This window comes from Astatotilapia calliptera, chromosome 22 (assembly GCF_900246225.1).
Source record: "Astatotilapia calliptera chromosome 22, fAstCal1.2, whole genome shotgun sequence".
NCBI classification, from domain to species: Eukaryota; Metazoa; Chordata; class Actinopteri; order Cichliformes; family Cichlidae; genus Astatotilapia; species Astatotilapia calliptera.
In genome coordinates, this window is record NC_039322.1 from 21,458,718 (window position 1) to 21,474,567 (window position 15,850).

At 42.4% G+C, this 15,850-nt stretch overlaps 1 protein-coding gene across 6 annotated transcripts in view; it reads left to right on the plus strand.

The window, feature by feature from the left end:
* The first annotated feature begins 534 nt into the window (after positions 1-534).
* The window catches only part of adgrb2 (adhesion G protein-coupled receptor B2), a 264,465-nt gene continuing 249,149 nt past the window's right edge, over positions 535-15,850 (plus strand). For all 6 annotated transcript variants that reach the window (XM_026156028.1, XM_026156033.1, XM_026156032.1 and 3 more), the window contains exon 1: positions 535-872. The gene's annotated coding sequence lies outside the window, so the exon portion shown is untranslated. The remainder of the gene's footprint in view (positions 873-15,850) is intronic.

The following is a 15,850-nucleotide window of genomic DNA, read 5'->3' on the forward strand; positions in this document are numbered from 1 at the left end:
TCTGTCCTCCGCTTGTGAAGCGACTGCAGGGGAGCCAGATGCCCGACTGTGAGCCGCTGCCTGTGGATACCCATCCTAAATGCCAGAGCAGGCAAGACTCGCAGACACGCTTTACTCCGTGACGGAGAAGAGGAGAGAATAGAGGCAGTTAAAGGAGTAAAAATTGTGTTTTGTTTTGTTTTGTTTTTTTAATTTTCCATTTCTCCCCCCCGCCCCTCTCTTGTTTTTGCCCCTACTCGCTCTCCCAGCTTCAACCAAAAGAAGAGCTTCCTTGGACTTGGAGTACCGAGCATCAGTTGAAAATAAAGCCGCTATCCCACTCTGCCCCTGCTATTGCGGCGCTGTTAACTGTGAGCGCGTCCCCACACTGCTTTGGAATATACGCGTAAAACCATGGAGATTATATGACGTGGATTTATTTATTTTTTTAATACTACTATTATTATTATTTTAAATTTTCTAACAAAACTGGACACCTACAATAACGAAGTCCTTCTTCTTTCATTTCACCATCGCATTATTATTTTTTGCGTTGTTCTTTTCTGTTCTTTCATTTGATCTGTGGATGCTTTTTCTTTTAAATTGATCATTATTATTTCATGTCCGTAGCTATTCTTCTTTCTTTTTAATTGATCGAATCATTGATTTGTTTTCCACACTTATTGTTTCTGGGTTTGATTCGGACACGCCAAAGTGGGATGCCTCGCGGAGAACATTTGTTGGAAGAAGATTCCGCGCGGCTGCGAGGGTGAATGAATGATAGTATCCCCTCTCAGTCTGAGACGTGCCATGGATGGGAAACTTAATTTGTATCAGCGGAACCGATCGGGGAATAGCCGTCGCATCAAATAACTGCTGCTGACAGCGATCAGGTAACATGCTTTACCCACACAACTCAAAGCTTTTTTGAAAAAAAAAAAGGGGGGGGGGGGATACTGTTTCTTTGCGCCATCCACACTGCCGGTTTGTCTATTTATTTCATTCATGTCATCCATGCTGTGTGGAAGTCCGATTTTAATGACGCATATAGTCTAACGTTCAGGCTGCAGTACAGTTATTTTTCGCCCGTCCGGGGCAGTTTCACAAGACTGAGCTGTATGGACAGTTATCAGTGTTGGGTGGGGGGTGGGAAGGGGGGGGGGGGGGGGGTATGTGATCCGTGGACCTGAGCGAAAGTAGCGGTCACAGTAGGGGGGAAAAAATCCCCAAACACGCCTGAGCCGTTGAGTTAGATCCCATTAATAGAACTCTGCTTGAAAGCACAATCCTCCCTGAATGCCGAATCCCTCAGTGGGAGACGCTGAGAACTGTAAGTCTGTCTTTAAAACCCGCTGTCAGACCTGTAACTTTCCGCAGTGGCCGAAAGAAACACACGCTTGCACAGAGAGCACCGTGGGCACGTACAGGCAATTTTATTTCCAGCTTGCAACACACTGGTTCGCCTCTCGCTTTATTGATGCAGTCTCATCAGCACAACCCTTCATTCAACACCTCAACAAAAGAAAGAAGCGGTTTCTTTTGTGTGTGTGTGTGTGTGTTGGGGGGGGGGGGGGGGGGGGGCACGATGTCATTCTTAATTTAGATAAAGGTCCACACACCAGACCTCTTCCCACGTGCGGATCTCTCCTCGACGTTTCCACGAAAGGTTTAGGGATGCTTGCAACGATCGTCGGCCGGTCGCAGTATCTATATCTTTATGATCGAGGTACTGATGCTGAGCCCCTACCACCACCACCCCCCAGCGAGCTCTCTGCGCCTGGGTGAGTGGGTGCCTTCTCCGATTGAATGTTAAAGAGCCAGGATGTACTAAAGACGCCACTGATCGTGGGATTGAATAACCGAGGAGGGAGGGGGGGCTAACATCCGTACTGGCATCACAGCACGCAACAGAAAGCCCTTTGAACGCTTGCTTGATGAAACTCCTGGGTCTGATTATTTGATGGGGTGGGTGAAAAATGCATTCGTGGGCACCTCTTTGACTGTGCCGTGTGTCTGCCGCAGTGCCTCTCTCGGTCTAAGTCGGTGCTGTTTTCAGTGAAATAAGTGTGCCAGGGTTTAGTCGGAGAAAACGGCCCCACAGATGCCCCCCCTCCCACATTCGGTAGTGAGCAGGTGGCTCCGGTGACGCTGAGCGGGGATGACAAACGGGACGCGACAACGGGAGCGCAGAGGAGCCTCCGAGCTCTGCTCCCGTCTCTCTTATTTTCTACCCATCTGTTGAGCATGCATTGTGAGCGCTCTCTTCGCTCTCCACCTCAAACCCCGCATTTCCTGCCATTGGATCCTCTTTAATTTATGGAGTGTAGCACACGTGTTAGCGGCGATCTCGATTATTTTGCTTCCCCAAGTCGCCATCTGTGCGCCGTGTTAAACAATTCCCTCCATTGTTTTTTTGTTTTGTTTTGTTTTTTACTTTTCCCCCCACTGAGCCGAGACAAACTCTTGCTACGGCAGCCGGTGGGTGAACTGGTACATGCTATTTAACAGCGACAATGATTCATGTCTCTTTGGTTCTTGGCATCATTTAGAATCTGGATTAACAGGTCAGACATAGCCAGCAGTATCTCTGTCTTTCTGCTATGGGAGCTTGGTAATCATGTAATGGATTTGTTAGCGCAGGGAATCACTCTAAAACTTTACAGTAGGGGATACTGGATCTTCATTTGAAGAACCGTGTATGCTGCTGCTCTGCTTCCACCCTGTAAGTAGAGAGCAGTAAATAAGCACAAACTAGCTTCTTGTTTAATTTAAAGTCAGTGCTGCTACAATTGGTTATGGCTGATGTTGTCACCAATGGCAGTAGGCCTAGTAGGGCTGCTTTTAACCCAGATGAGCAACTCACAAATCATGGTTGATGCCCATCCTTTTTTTTAAACCCCAGCTGGTTAGAGGATAGAAGGAGGATAGCAAAGCCAAACCTTCTAAACCTGCTTATATTTATTAAATTTGTTGTTTTTTTTTCCACTGAGCACCATAAAATTTCCTAAGTAAAGCACTATACAAATACAGGCCGTTTACCATTTACTTTTGATGGAAACTATAAAACAAGATATTCTTTGGATTATCCAGAGGGATTAAACTTCTGGAAGCAGATGTTGCTGTTTTCATTGTAATCTTTGCATTACCGTGAGCACCACAACAACAACAATAATGACAACTCCACCCCCAAAGAAACAAACAAAAAAAACCATTAAAACAAGCTGGCAACTCTCTGGGCTGGGAGGAGGCATAACTTTAATCCTGCTCAAATAAAAGTAAAGCCAACCCACTTACCACAGTAGTGACTGATAAAAATACATTTAGAGAGCAGCAGAAATAAGACTGAGAAATGGTTACTTTAGTTAGAGTAAATGTCTGAGGTATATATTGAACTTTAAAGTATTCGGCCATGAAAGAGTTTTATATTCAATCATACCAGTATCTTAGTTTCCTTGGAATCAAAACATATTCTTTACATCAGCACAACCTTTGTGATCATTTAGAATTCAGTGTCTAATTTATCATAAAAGTGCATGAGTTTTTTGGAAGTTATGCAATAGCCATGATGTGCAGTGTATGCAATGTGCAGAACCTTTTCATGACTGGTTCAGCATCTCTTTGGCATCTCACTGTGTTTTCTAATGTTTTTGAGCTGTGTTGCTCAACAAGCAGCGTCTACACTCAGAGTTTCTCCGTCCCTTGCCAGACTGGTCAAGGCTGCTGCCCATGACAATCTCCAGAGTATCCTCTAGCTCTTTCAGGAAGAGCCTCCTTATGCAGAGCATCATCCAGGCTGGATTTTCCCATTCGTGCCCAGATCCGAAATGAGATCAAGTGTTTCATTCACAACAGCAGTGCAGCATGCTTGCAAATTTTAGCTCAAGCAAGGTGTAAATTGGTTCCCGGGAGGACAGAAATGGGGAATCTGAGAGATAATCACTTGTTGCGAGATTAAGAGTGTGGTTGCAGAATACTTCTCACTCTAAAAAGGAATGTAAATAATGTAAAGCCTTATAGTTAATATTAGTGAGAAATCATTAGCTTTACATCCTTGGCAATTACCTGTGGAGGGTGCCTTTAAAACCTTATGGTCAAGCAGCAGAGAAGAAGAACCACTCTTTATTGGAAAATAAAATTATGAAACGGCCAATTTTGACCAAAGTGCAACAGGGAGGTTAAGCAGAACAGAGAAACGAGACGGCAAGTAATTACCGCGCCATCACTGAATGATCAACCCAGCAGCTGCTGGAAAGGCAACACAAATGACAGCGCGACGCATATCAGCTGAAGACGTATGAAAACCACCCAGCTCTGTGGCAGTTTTATAAGACCTGCAAATGTGATACTAATAACATCTTCAGTATCCACCCACATGTCATGCACTAACGCTGGCAGCACTAAATCCCCCCCCCCCCCCCACCTCACCCCAACCCACCTGCCACCCCCCTCATTTTCTCACACGCACACACAGTCACTGCACACTGTAACCTCTCTCTCACCTATCTGTCTCCACGTTTCACGTCTCACTTTTGCTCAAATGACTCGGATAGGCAAGCGTTCAAGAGCATACATCAAAACCAACAAACACACACACAGTATGAAAACTGATGGTGGCACGTCAAGCTGTGTGTGCATGCTGTTTAAATAGTACATATGGACTAGGGGGCCACACGACAGCTTGATCTTTCCTGGATCACTGCACCCTGGCTGAGCCATTGTTCCTCTGACACCCCCCTTACATACACAAACACACGTTCCCTCTCCTGCGCCGGCCTTTCCCTAACGAGCTTCCTGTTCTGTTCTCCTCCTTCCACCATTCCTCCTTATGTTCTAGCCCTATCCATCCATTGTACCGTTTCTCTAATTGACTACCGGGGTCCTTATTACCTCTCTGGATCTGTACAGTTAGGCTGGGATTGATAGAAGAGGACAGCTGTGCCCAGCTTCAAAATTCTATAGCAGTACGGTCATATTCACTTGTTAAGTAACGCACCAATATCCAGGCTGAAGACTTTTTTTAATCGTGCCATGTAGAAACCGCTGTCAGCTCCCTGCAAATCAGTCATCATCAGCTCAGGCCATTGCTCAGCAAGGGAGAAAGGGCTAATGAGGAGAAAAAACCCAAGAAATAATCATAAAATGTATAGAATGGGCTCAAGAGTCGGTCGGAGAGATAACCAGAGTAAGTTGCTCAGGAAGAACTGGGGGGAAAAAGGAGATGAAGCAGTCTGCATCTGCTTTCTTTGCCTCCTCGTCCTTCTCCTCCACGTCACACATCGTACACTCCTACTTCGAGTGCTCTGCCATGCTCCATTTGGAGTCACAGATGCCTCTGTCACTGGGGCAGCATTCGTTTGGCGCAGCCCCTGGGTGACTGTGTCAATATTTGTAGTGAGTGCCATTTTGGTTTGGGGCGCCTCTATAAGCATGACTGGGCTTGGGCGAGGCTAAAGCTAAAGGAAAATCAACAGGAAGCCAAAAAGAAAAGAAAAAACAGGCCCTATAGACTCACTACATACAATTAATTAAGCCTTTTGGCAGGGAAAAGCTAAAGGATGGGCCTCCTTGGGAACAGATAGGTAGGTTTGGGTTGGGGGGGCTGTAAAAAACCCCCAAAACAAATTAATTGCCTTGAATCGCTGAGATAATTCACATCTCTGATTAATATTGATCGCACAAGGGATAAGAAACTGCCACAATACGACCGCAGAGAACAGTTAATTTGCTGAGATTCCGTGTTAGTAACTCTTTGTGCAAAGATGAAAAAGGAATCTTTGCAGGGCAGTGACTGCACAATTTGAGGTTCTTACTTGGTGCTCATTAAGCTGTGTGTTTGTGACTAACTGCTTCCCAACAGTAATATTTGCCTTTTTATGTAATGTTTTTTTCATAATGTGTGGCCCTTGGGATGGAGAAAGAGCAAGAGCTGGCAGATCGTATTGATTCAGAGCATCTAAAGCTGCAGTTTTATAGCGCTTTACAGGAGGGCCCGCAAGGATTTCCTCAAGTTCATGATTGCTTTTACTCAGCATCATACATCACAAATCTCATATTTTTTTCCATCCCGACCCACCTCTGCAACCCTGTTACAGCCCTCCATTTGTCTCCCTCTCCTTGTCTTTGCAACATTACCATGCAGACACTTCAACACACCTTCTTTTAACCTTTTACTTACCTGTATTATGTAATGTGAAATGTCTAAGTCACCATTTTTCAAAGAAATGTACACACACACACACACAAAGTGGCTGCCCTTTGCAGCTCACACACAGAGGGGGTCTAGTTCCACTGCGTAACTCCGCGTTCAGAGGGCGCAGACTCCTCTGCCCCAGCACATTGGCCTCATCATCAGCAGAGTGGCTCTCTGTTGCACCCATCCCCCCCTCCGTTCCTGCTCTATACAGGGGAGGATATTTTGTGTTTGCAAGCCAACAAGTCGAATGCTCTGCTCTGCCGGAGCAGAAGAAAAGAGCCTTGGTATTGTGGGATCTGATGTGTTAATGTGTGCCAACCTGCTCTACCTCTGGAGCCACAGCCATACAGTTAATATATTTGTGTCAAGGTGTTGATTTGTACAGAATTTCTTGATGCAAAGAATGCTTCCTATATTTCCTACCTCTTAGTAGCTCAAAGAAATGGTTCTTGAAGTGAGATCTGGGGATCCTCATAGGGCCTCATTAAGTTGCAACTATGGACCAAAATTTGTCCTCAGGTGCTAGCAAACAAATCCAGTCAATGCATTAATGCTGTTAAACTAAGTCCACATATATTATCTGTAAAGTCAAAGTCAATTTAAATGTATGTCACTTTTAACAAAATTAAAATTTAAATGTGTTTCTGTTTTCATGAAAGTTCTGAAATAACTAGACTAAAAAGCTTTAGTGGACATATTTTTGAGCAGCTCCTTGAATCTTTTTTTCCTCTGTAAGGTTCTCCAGCCACAGATTTGAGAACTGCTGTTCCAAAAAAACGGTGATTGAAATCTCTTATCTGAATAGTCATATCTTATAAAATACATTTTTTTTATTTGCTCCTGCTGAGAAAAAAAATCTGACAGACATTCAGCGCTAACACGCTGTGATTTTATACGTTGCCACTTTTCATGTTTCATTAGTCCTGTGCAAGGGCTGTTTGCTGCATGTGTGATTATGCATGAGACGTGTCAGTGTGCATGTGTGCGTCTGTGTGAGTGCACAGAGCACCTCCTCAGGTTCCAGTGGCTTGTCAAAGCTGCAGCTTGTGCATTTTTGGAGGAAGCAAAGTGGACAGGTGGAATTCCAGCCCAGCGGCAAGCTGGATAGACTCACGCTGTGACAGGTGTGGGCATTGACAGGGCAGAGTTGCCATGGAGATGATTAGCCGAATCCCAGTGGTATGGACCCATCATCGTGTTTTCCATTCATGTTAAAATGTTAAAATGGAGCCTAATCGAGGGTGATAGTGCGTCTCTTTGTGAGTTTGCAATGCAAAGATAGAGGCATGATTAAGCGAGAGAGAGAGGGGGAGAGAACTAATTCTGCTATGATCTAAAAGATATGCACAAGGTGTCCTGTGGTGTTGGTGATGTGCTGCATCAGGTGTATGATAATGGTGAGATCGGTCTTTTACTTCCATCTTATCACAAATGTATGACTGAAAAGATCTCCCCTGGTGCCACATATAAATGCATTCAACTTTGTTTTGCTTTTGTTTTGTTTTGGGGGGGTTTATGCGTGAGGTTACTGTGAATGAGCAACTTAATCTAAACCTAACCAAACAGCTTTTGGTACCTTACCTAGCAAGCAACTGCTAAAGTACAAAGCAAGTGAAGACAAAACAGGGCAAGGGTGGAAACACAAAGTTGAACAGAACTTGAACCACGGTCTTCTAGCCGATTCAGCGCTTTCCAACCTCCAGAACCAGACTTTGTCGTTCCTATCTCTTTGCCTCTATGCCTGATGCTGGAGGGCAGCCAATGCATGTCTCTAAGACATATGACAGAGCATAAGTCATATGTCATTAAAGAAAAAAAACTGAGTCGCAAGTGGTGGAATCTTGTGAAAAAGCAATTCTGCAATATAATACAACACCTAAATCTAAACTGTCATCACCGATGTAACATACACAGAAACACCAGCCTTACAGGGAGTGCAGAATTATTAGGCAAATGAGTATTTTGTCCACATCATCCTCTTCATGCATGTTGTCTTACTCCAAGCTGTATAGGCTCGAACGCCTACTACCAATTAAGCATATTAGGTGATGTGCATCTCTGTAATGAGAAGGGGTGTGGTCTAATGACATCAACACCCTATATCAGGTGTGCATAATTATTAGGCAACATCCTTTCCTTTGGCAAAATGGGTCAAAAGAAGGACTTGACAGGCTCAGAAAAGTCAAAAATAGTGAGATATCTTGCAGAGGGATGCAGCAGTCTCAAAATTGCAAAGCTTCTGAAGCGTGATCATCGAACAATCAAGCGTTTCATTCAAAATAGTCAACAGGGTCGCAAGAAGTGTGTGGAAAAACCAAGGCACAAAATAACTGCCCATGAACTGAGAAAAGTCAAGCGTGCAGCTGCCAAGATGCCACTTGCCACCAGTTTGGCCATATTTCAGAGCTGCAACATCACTGGAGTGCCCAAAAGCACAAGGTGTGCAATACTCAGAGACATGGCCAAGGTAAGAAAGGCTGAAAGACGACCACCACTGAACAAGACACACAAGCTGAAACGTCAAGACTGGGCCAAGAAATATCTCAAGACTGGTTTTTCTAAGGTTTTATGGACTGATGAAATGAGAGTGAGTCTTGATGGGCCAGATGGATGGGCCCGTGGCTGGATTGGTAAAGGGCAGAGAGCTCCAGTCCGACTCAGACGCCAGCAAGGTGGAGGTGGAGTACTGGTTTGGGCTGGTATCATCAAAGATGAGCTTGTGGGGCCTTTTCGGGTTGAGGATGGAGTCAAGCTCAACTCCCAGTCCTACTGCCAGTTTCTGGAAGACTCCTTCTTCAAGCAGTGGTACAGGAAGAAGTCTGCATCCTTCAAGAAAAACATGATTTTTATGCAGGACAATGCTCCATCACACGCGTCCAAGTACTCCACAATGTGGCTGGCAAGAAAGGGTATAAAAGAAGAAAAACTAATGACATGGCCTCCTTGTTCACCTGATCTGAACCCCATTGAGAACCTGTGGTCCATCATCAAATGTGAGATTTACAAGGAGGGAAAACAGTACACCTCTCTGAACAGTGTCTGGGAGGCTGTGGTTGCTGCTGCACGCAATGTTGATGGTGAACAGATCAAAACACTGACAGAATCCATGGATGGCAGGCTTTTGAGTGTCCTTGCAAAGAAAGGTGGCTATATTGGTCGCTGATTTGCTTTTGTTTTGTTTTTGAATGTCAGAAATGTATATTTGTGAATGTGGAGATGTTATATTGGTTTCACTGGTAAAAATAAATAATTGAAATGGGTATATATTTGTTTTTTGTTAAGTTGCCTAATAATTATGCACAGTAATAGTCACCTGCACACACAGATATCCCCCTAAAATAGCTAAAACTAAAAAAAAACTAAAAACTACTTCCAAAAATATTCAGCTTTGATATAAGTGAGTTTTTTGGGTTCATTGAGAACATGGTTGTTGTTCAATAATAAAATTATTCCTCAAAAATACAACTTGCCTAATAATTCTGCACTCCCTGTATTTTTAGTCCACGCTGTTATTATACCCTGCAAAGTCTAAAATATTCTTCTACTTGTTGCACATAGATTTATAGTCTCCGTCATAAATTTACTGTGTCTAATTTAATTTTAGATATTTCATTACTTTGAGTTGTTTTTTTTTTAACTGCCTTTAACTTAAAAGTAAATTGCTTGCACTCGTAGCCCCAAAGCTCAGAGCTCAAAGCAGTCAAAGTTTCCAAAATCTTCTCATCTTATATAATGAGATGTGAGGTTTGCCAGTTTTTATTTGGAAGGCATTAACATCAATTGGACTAATAAGCACATTTTAATATTTCACATAAAAATATTCTTTATGACCAGATCGCTTTTCTATTTTTGACTGCTTTTGAGTCTGTATTCACCTCTCCCCAATTCTAGATATGGTGGACTCCAGTCATGCCCCCAGTGCATTCCATTGGTATATTCCAAGTGATAAGAGACCTGCTTGAGGTGACATTACACAGAATATATGTAATAGCTCCTGCCAGTTTTCATCTACTTCACCAGAATTTCAATCTCGGACTCATATAGAGGTCTTACAGGTTATATAAGTGGTGCAGAGTGGCAGTGAGTGGGGTGATGTGATTTTGTGCAGTGGAGTACCTTTTGGGGAGGCTTTGGCTTTCTAAGCGCATTTGGTTTTTCTTGTGATTTGCTTTGTCTTTTGGCCACTTACATCAAGTGTGCATGTCCCAAAATGGCAGTACAGACGCTAAAACAGCAGAAAGTGACTGTGTTTGTGACGCTTGTTTGTGACAGTTCAGACTGACTAAATCCAGGCTTTACAAGGAGCTCCTGTTGTTTCTCTCATTTCCCTTCAGACCCGCATCTTTTGTCGCTGTCTCTGCACATTCATCTTGTGGAGTCAGATACTACTTTACAGCTTGGGGTAACTACAAAATTGTGCTCAAGTTAAAACATGTTCACCCTGAGTTGACAAGTCTTTGTTTCAGGTTTGTTGACTTTGTGCGCTTTTGTGTTGCCTTTAAATTTCACTTTGTGTTGTATAACACAGCTGAAGTGCGGCATTGTTTGCCTTGGCGAGAACTGAAGCAACTTTTTCTCCCAGGATGAGTGGAGAATAAGTGGGAGCAGCAGCTGTGCAGGGAGTGAATACAAAATATTTTGAGCACACTGCGTACTTCTTTGCTCTTTGTACTCAGAAAAACCATAGGCTGTATGTGGAAGATGGCCATAGCTACAAGTTTATGCACTTGCACTTTAAAAACTTTGAGTTGAGCATTTTGATCATCTTGTCTTTGTTTTACTCTAAAACCACATGAGTCGAGATGATCTTACCATAAAATCATGTGTTTTCACACACTCGGAGTTTGAATCACACGATATTCAAACCATCATTTTCTATTTTATCATCTCAAAATGGAACCACGATCTATAATAAACTGCTCTGTTTATTAAAAAATACTTGAAAATGATCATCAAACAAGGAACATTTTGATTGAAGTATTACATCAAATAAGATGCAAGCTCTTTTTCTACTCCTTATACGCCAAAAAAAATTTCTGCAACAAGTCACCTCCTGCTGGCCATTAACAAGAATGAAGGTTTAACGTATTCTGTACTACCTTCCCTATTTGGGGTAACATTTTTGTTTAATATACAATCAGTAACAGCATATGAGAAATTTTCATTACAGACTTCAGTACGGTGGCTCAGAGAGGTCAAACGCACTGCAACTTAAGAAAACACCAGCAAATAGAAAATCTCTACAATAGCACACAAAACACAACAAAGGTTGAACAAAACACAACAGATATAGAAAAGAAAACCACACATGCACACTGAAAAAGACAAGAAAACAAAACAAAATTTGTTTTTAGGGGCAATAACGTAACAGAAGAGCTGTGGAAGTGATAAGCTAACAATAAACAGCTAACAGCAAATGTGTCTAGAGTGTTATATGAATCATGTGTTTAAAAGACACATTATCTGCATCTTTTTCTTCCTCCCAACACTGATGAATCCTCTTCTTGTTTTAAGTGTCTCTTAAGTGTGCCTTCATGCTACTTTTTCGCACATTTTGGTTTCTGTCACTTCCACAGCTGTAACATTGTCCACCCAAAAACAGTTCTGTGGTTGTTTTTTTTGTTTGTTTCTACTTTCATTGTGTATCATTCACCCTCTGCTGTGTTTTGTATGCTTCTGCAGCATTTTTCTGTTTGCTGGTGTTTGACCTTTTCAAGTTGTAGTGCATTTGACCTCTCAGGGCCACCGTACTTCTGTCTTTAACTAAAGTGTTTCAGTGACACTTTTAGTTTTAAGAGCCAACATGCAGCTTGAAATGCTTTAAAAATGAATACATGTGTTTTGATTTGAGCACAGCAGAGAAATTCAAACCCTCATGGAGCCAGACTGTGTTCCCTTCACAGAAGCATTGTGTAATTTATTGTCTCCCCACTAAACATTGTGACCAGGCTCTCATCATCACGTGGCCCTCCCGCTACCTTCACAGCAATTAGACAGGTAGATGAAATGAAAGTGTTGCAGAGGCTAGCAGTGCAATTAAGGTTGGTGTGATAGGCCACTGTGCTCCTATGAAGCAGTACCCTACTCGCCCAAACAGTATGTACAGGCATTGCCATGATGTCCCAATAGTGTGGTCTTCATCAGCAATGTATCTGTACTGTCTAAATGCTGAGTACATAGCACAGTGTCAGGAAAAAGTGCACACGCATACACACACAGGTTTGACATACGCTCCTTTTGAACCTTCTTATTACGTTCACCCTAGTTCCCACATACCTTTGACCTTGCTCAAAGGAAACCTGCTGACTCTGTGACTCTTTGCCTAATGGTTATGTTAAAAATATTGATTATTCAGAGCAGCTTTTATGTTTCTAGCTAATCATTATTGGCATTATGAATTAACATACAGCTATATAAATATACCTATATATCAAATGATTGTGAACAAGTTTGCCAAGCTTAAAAACTAAACCATATAATGTATGATATTGCTATTGCTATTGGTAGATCATGTGGTTCACAGACAGTAGGAGCCCCAAAAAGAATAGCTGGGAGCTTTGATGTGTTGCCTCATATCTGTACCAAGCTGAAAACCACTCCCACAAGTGTGATCTGCTGACATAGAGTTGGTTTGGTTTGCAGTAAACAGAAGCTGCAAAAAACCACAAACAATTATTTGTTGGCCAAGCATAAAGCTAAAGATTTGTGACATATCAGTTGGCTAGATGATGATTGTTGTGACTGGTAACGGATGTGACTATACTGCGCAATTCTCTGGTTCACTGCCGAAGTTATAATGAGTTGCCTCAGGTACTTGCAGATGCTTCATATATCTGGAGCTTTAGTTTTTTGTCTGTTTTTTTCTTCTTCTGGATTTCAGAAATGCACAGAGTGATTGTTCTATCTCTGATTGTTTGTAATGCATTATCTCCCGCGCAGGATTATAAAACATCTTACACGGCAGATGGTACAATTAGAGGTAAAAGGTTTCTGTGTGTGAAGGATTGGGATGTTGTATCAGCCATTGGGAAACAAATCCTAAAATATGCTAGTGGTTCTCTAATCAAATATACTCTATAACTCTTTCATAAGGTGGTAGTTTGATGTTTTTCTGTGCTGCTTGTGTATGAGCCCTGTTTTCATATCCACAATCCAAATATTTCACTTGTACTTAGAGTAATTTTACTACAGGTAATCTTATCACGATCTCTTTGGACATCTTAGTAGTACGATTGTGGCTGTATCTCCTCCATAGCGAGTAGGCCAATCTGAACAAAGCTTTGCCTGAACATCGCCAATTATTAACAGCTATTTTTAGAAAGACTTACTTAACACTCAACGTCATCAAAATTTGTATCCGCAACGGAATTTGTATTATTATTGCTAGTATTTGTAATTTATACACTGTCAATAGTACACTCCACGTCATGGTCAGATATGTGCGGCTGCCATTGTCCTTTAAAGTAACATTTTTCTCACTGACGTTAACCGTATCTTTATATATGAAATGAATAAAAAGAAGGAAACATTACACTGGGACCTTGACTCTGCTGGAATAGAACTGCATGCCTGTTCTCAGAATGGATCTTATTCTTCTTTGTTGAATTAACACTTTCCTGTCAAGCCTTGCACTGTGTGCATAGCCACACACACACACCCATGCTCTCTATTCAACAGTGTCAGCTGCAATCGTACACACTGTGGCACATGAAATCATAAAATTACAGTTCCACCTCAGCGGATGCCATTATCCGAGATTATTTCTCAAGCTATACCTTTCTCCAGACAGGCCCCCGAGTTGTTACGCTGTTCTTCTTGCTGTCTGGGTTTTGCAGACGTGTAGTTTTATTGACAAGAAAGCTCTGGCACACATTGTGGAAAAGTGAGCGATTCCTTAAGATGGTGAAAGTGCAATGTCTCCTAAAACAAAGAATTCAACTGTAAAAGCTTAACATAAACACAGTAGGCATGATGGAGTGGTAATAAGCCTATTTTGCACCCTGAGCGTGAAGGTAAGATGCTTTAACCTCATTTGTGTACGTGGATACAGCCGACTTACCAGCATGATCTCTCAAATATAATCTCTTCCAAGTTACATATTTAGCTTTTTATTACATCTGCAGGTGGTCACTCCACAGGAACATTATAGTACTTTGCAACTTTGTGTATATATGCTCTAGTGAAGAAGAAAATCCCAGGTGATGCTTAGATAGGTTTTATTGCTTGCGGCATGACAGCATTTTAATTCCCCTTGCGGTTCCAGTATCATAGCAGCCCAATCTCCTCTCAACACACCATCAGCACCTTTTTCCAGGACCCAATTTAAACGGTGATCCTAAAAGTAGCAAGTTGGAGACCTGGGAGACTCAGAATGCCTCTCTTCATGGAATAGCACCTTAGTACCTTAAAGGAACAGACCCCATCAGAATGTAATTAGATGCTGCCAATCTCTTACATTCGCTGGGGAACACGGGGCTACAGGGTCTTTTAATGGAGATGGTTTTTGTGCTCCTCCCTGGGAAGCAGAGCAGAACTCTTGCTTTCAAATCAGTGAGTTGAGCCTCAAAGTATTTCCTGAAAGTGTTAATCTTTTGTAATGAATACTGAATGCTTGTTTTACATTCCTAAATGAATATCACACCATTCAGTATCTGAGCTGTGATAAGTGTCTAGTAGTTCCAGCTGACACATATTATACTTCCCAACAGTAGTATGATTAGTAATTTAGTGGTTTAAATCCAATTGAGCTTAAGGTATGATGGGAATGTGGCTTATGGGACTGTTGCGTCTTTCAAATCTTAAGTCATTCCAATGCCTAGCACTGCCATTAAGCCTTCTGGGCTATTTATAATATGGAGAATGTACCAAGTATCTAATGATCTGATTCTGGAGGCGAATCGTGCAAAGCAGCAGACCTATAGGGTGTTCCGATGCTGTACATGATACATGAGTAAAGATAGATGCAACTACATTTGTTTATTTACTGTACGTGATTATTCTGGCCAGAGTGAATGCAACTGTCAGAGCAGTACAGTGGAAGGTGACTGTAGGAATAAGGGGCTACTGGCATTATTAACCCCTCGCTGAGTCGAGTGGAGCAGGCAATTACAACCAGTCATATCCCTGTCACGTTGCCAGAGGGAGACAGTTCTGCACATATGCACACATGCACACACGGATGCACGCACACGCACGGTATTTCATTGTTGCATCATTTCTAATCACACTATATTCACCAAGGTAACCCCTAGAAACCCAAGCAGTCACACAACCATGTTTTAAACAAACTCCCATGTTAGTCACACTTGTATGATCGACTATCTGGAGGCAAGCAGAAGCATTAATCTCATGCGCACCTGCTTTCACATTCACTTTCAAATTAAGCATTATAGAGCCAGACTGTTGGCTTCTTTATGGTCTGTTTCAATGTGCATTCTGCCACACACATTTCTGAAAAGGTTCCCCCTTTTCAGAAATTCTGCCTGTTGTGCAACATTTTCCCTCTGTTTGCTGCAGTCATGACTGCTGCTTCCCCTCTTCATTGCTGTCTTATTAAACAGGCCACCCACACCAAGTCTCTCCTTCATGCTTTCTATTTCGGGGTGCTAAGCTGCTGAGCATGGCCAAACCTGCTCACAGCAGTATATTTGATCAAATCAATACCTATTTCTCTCTCTA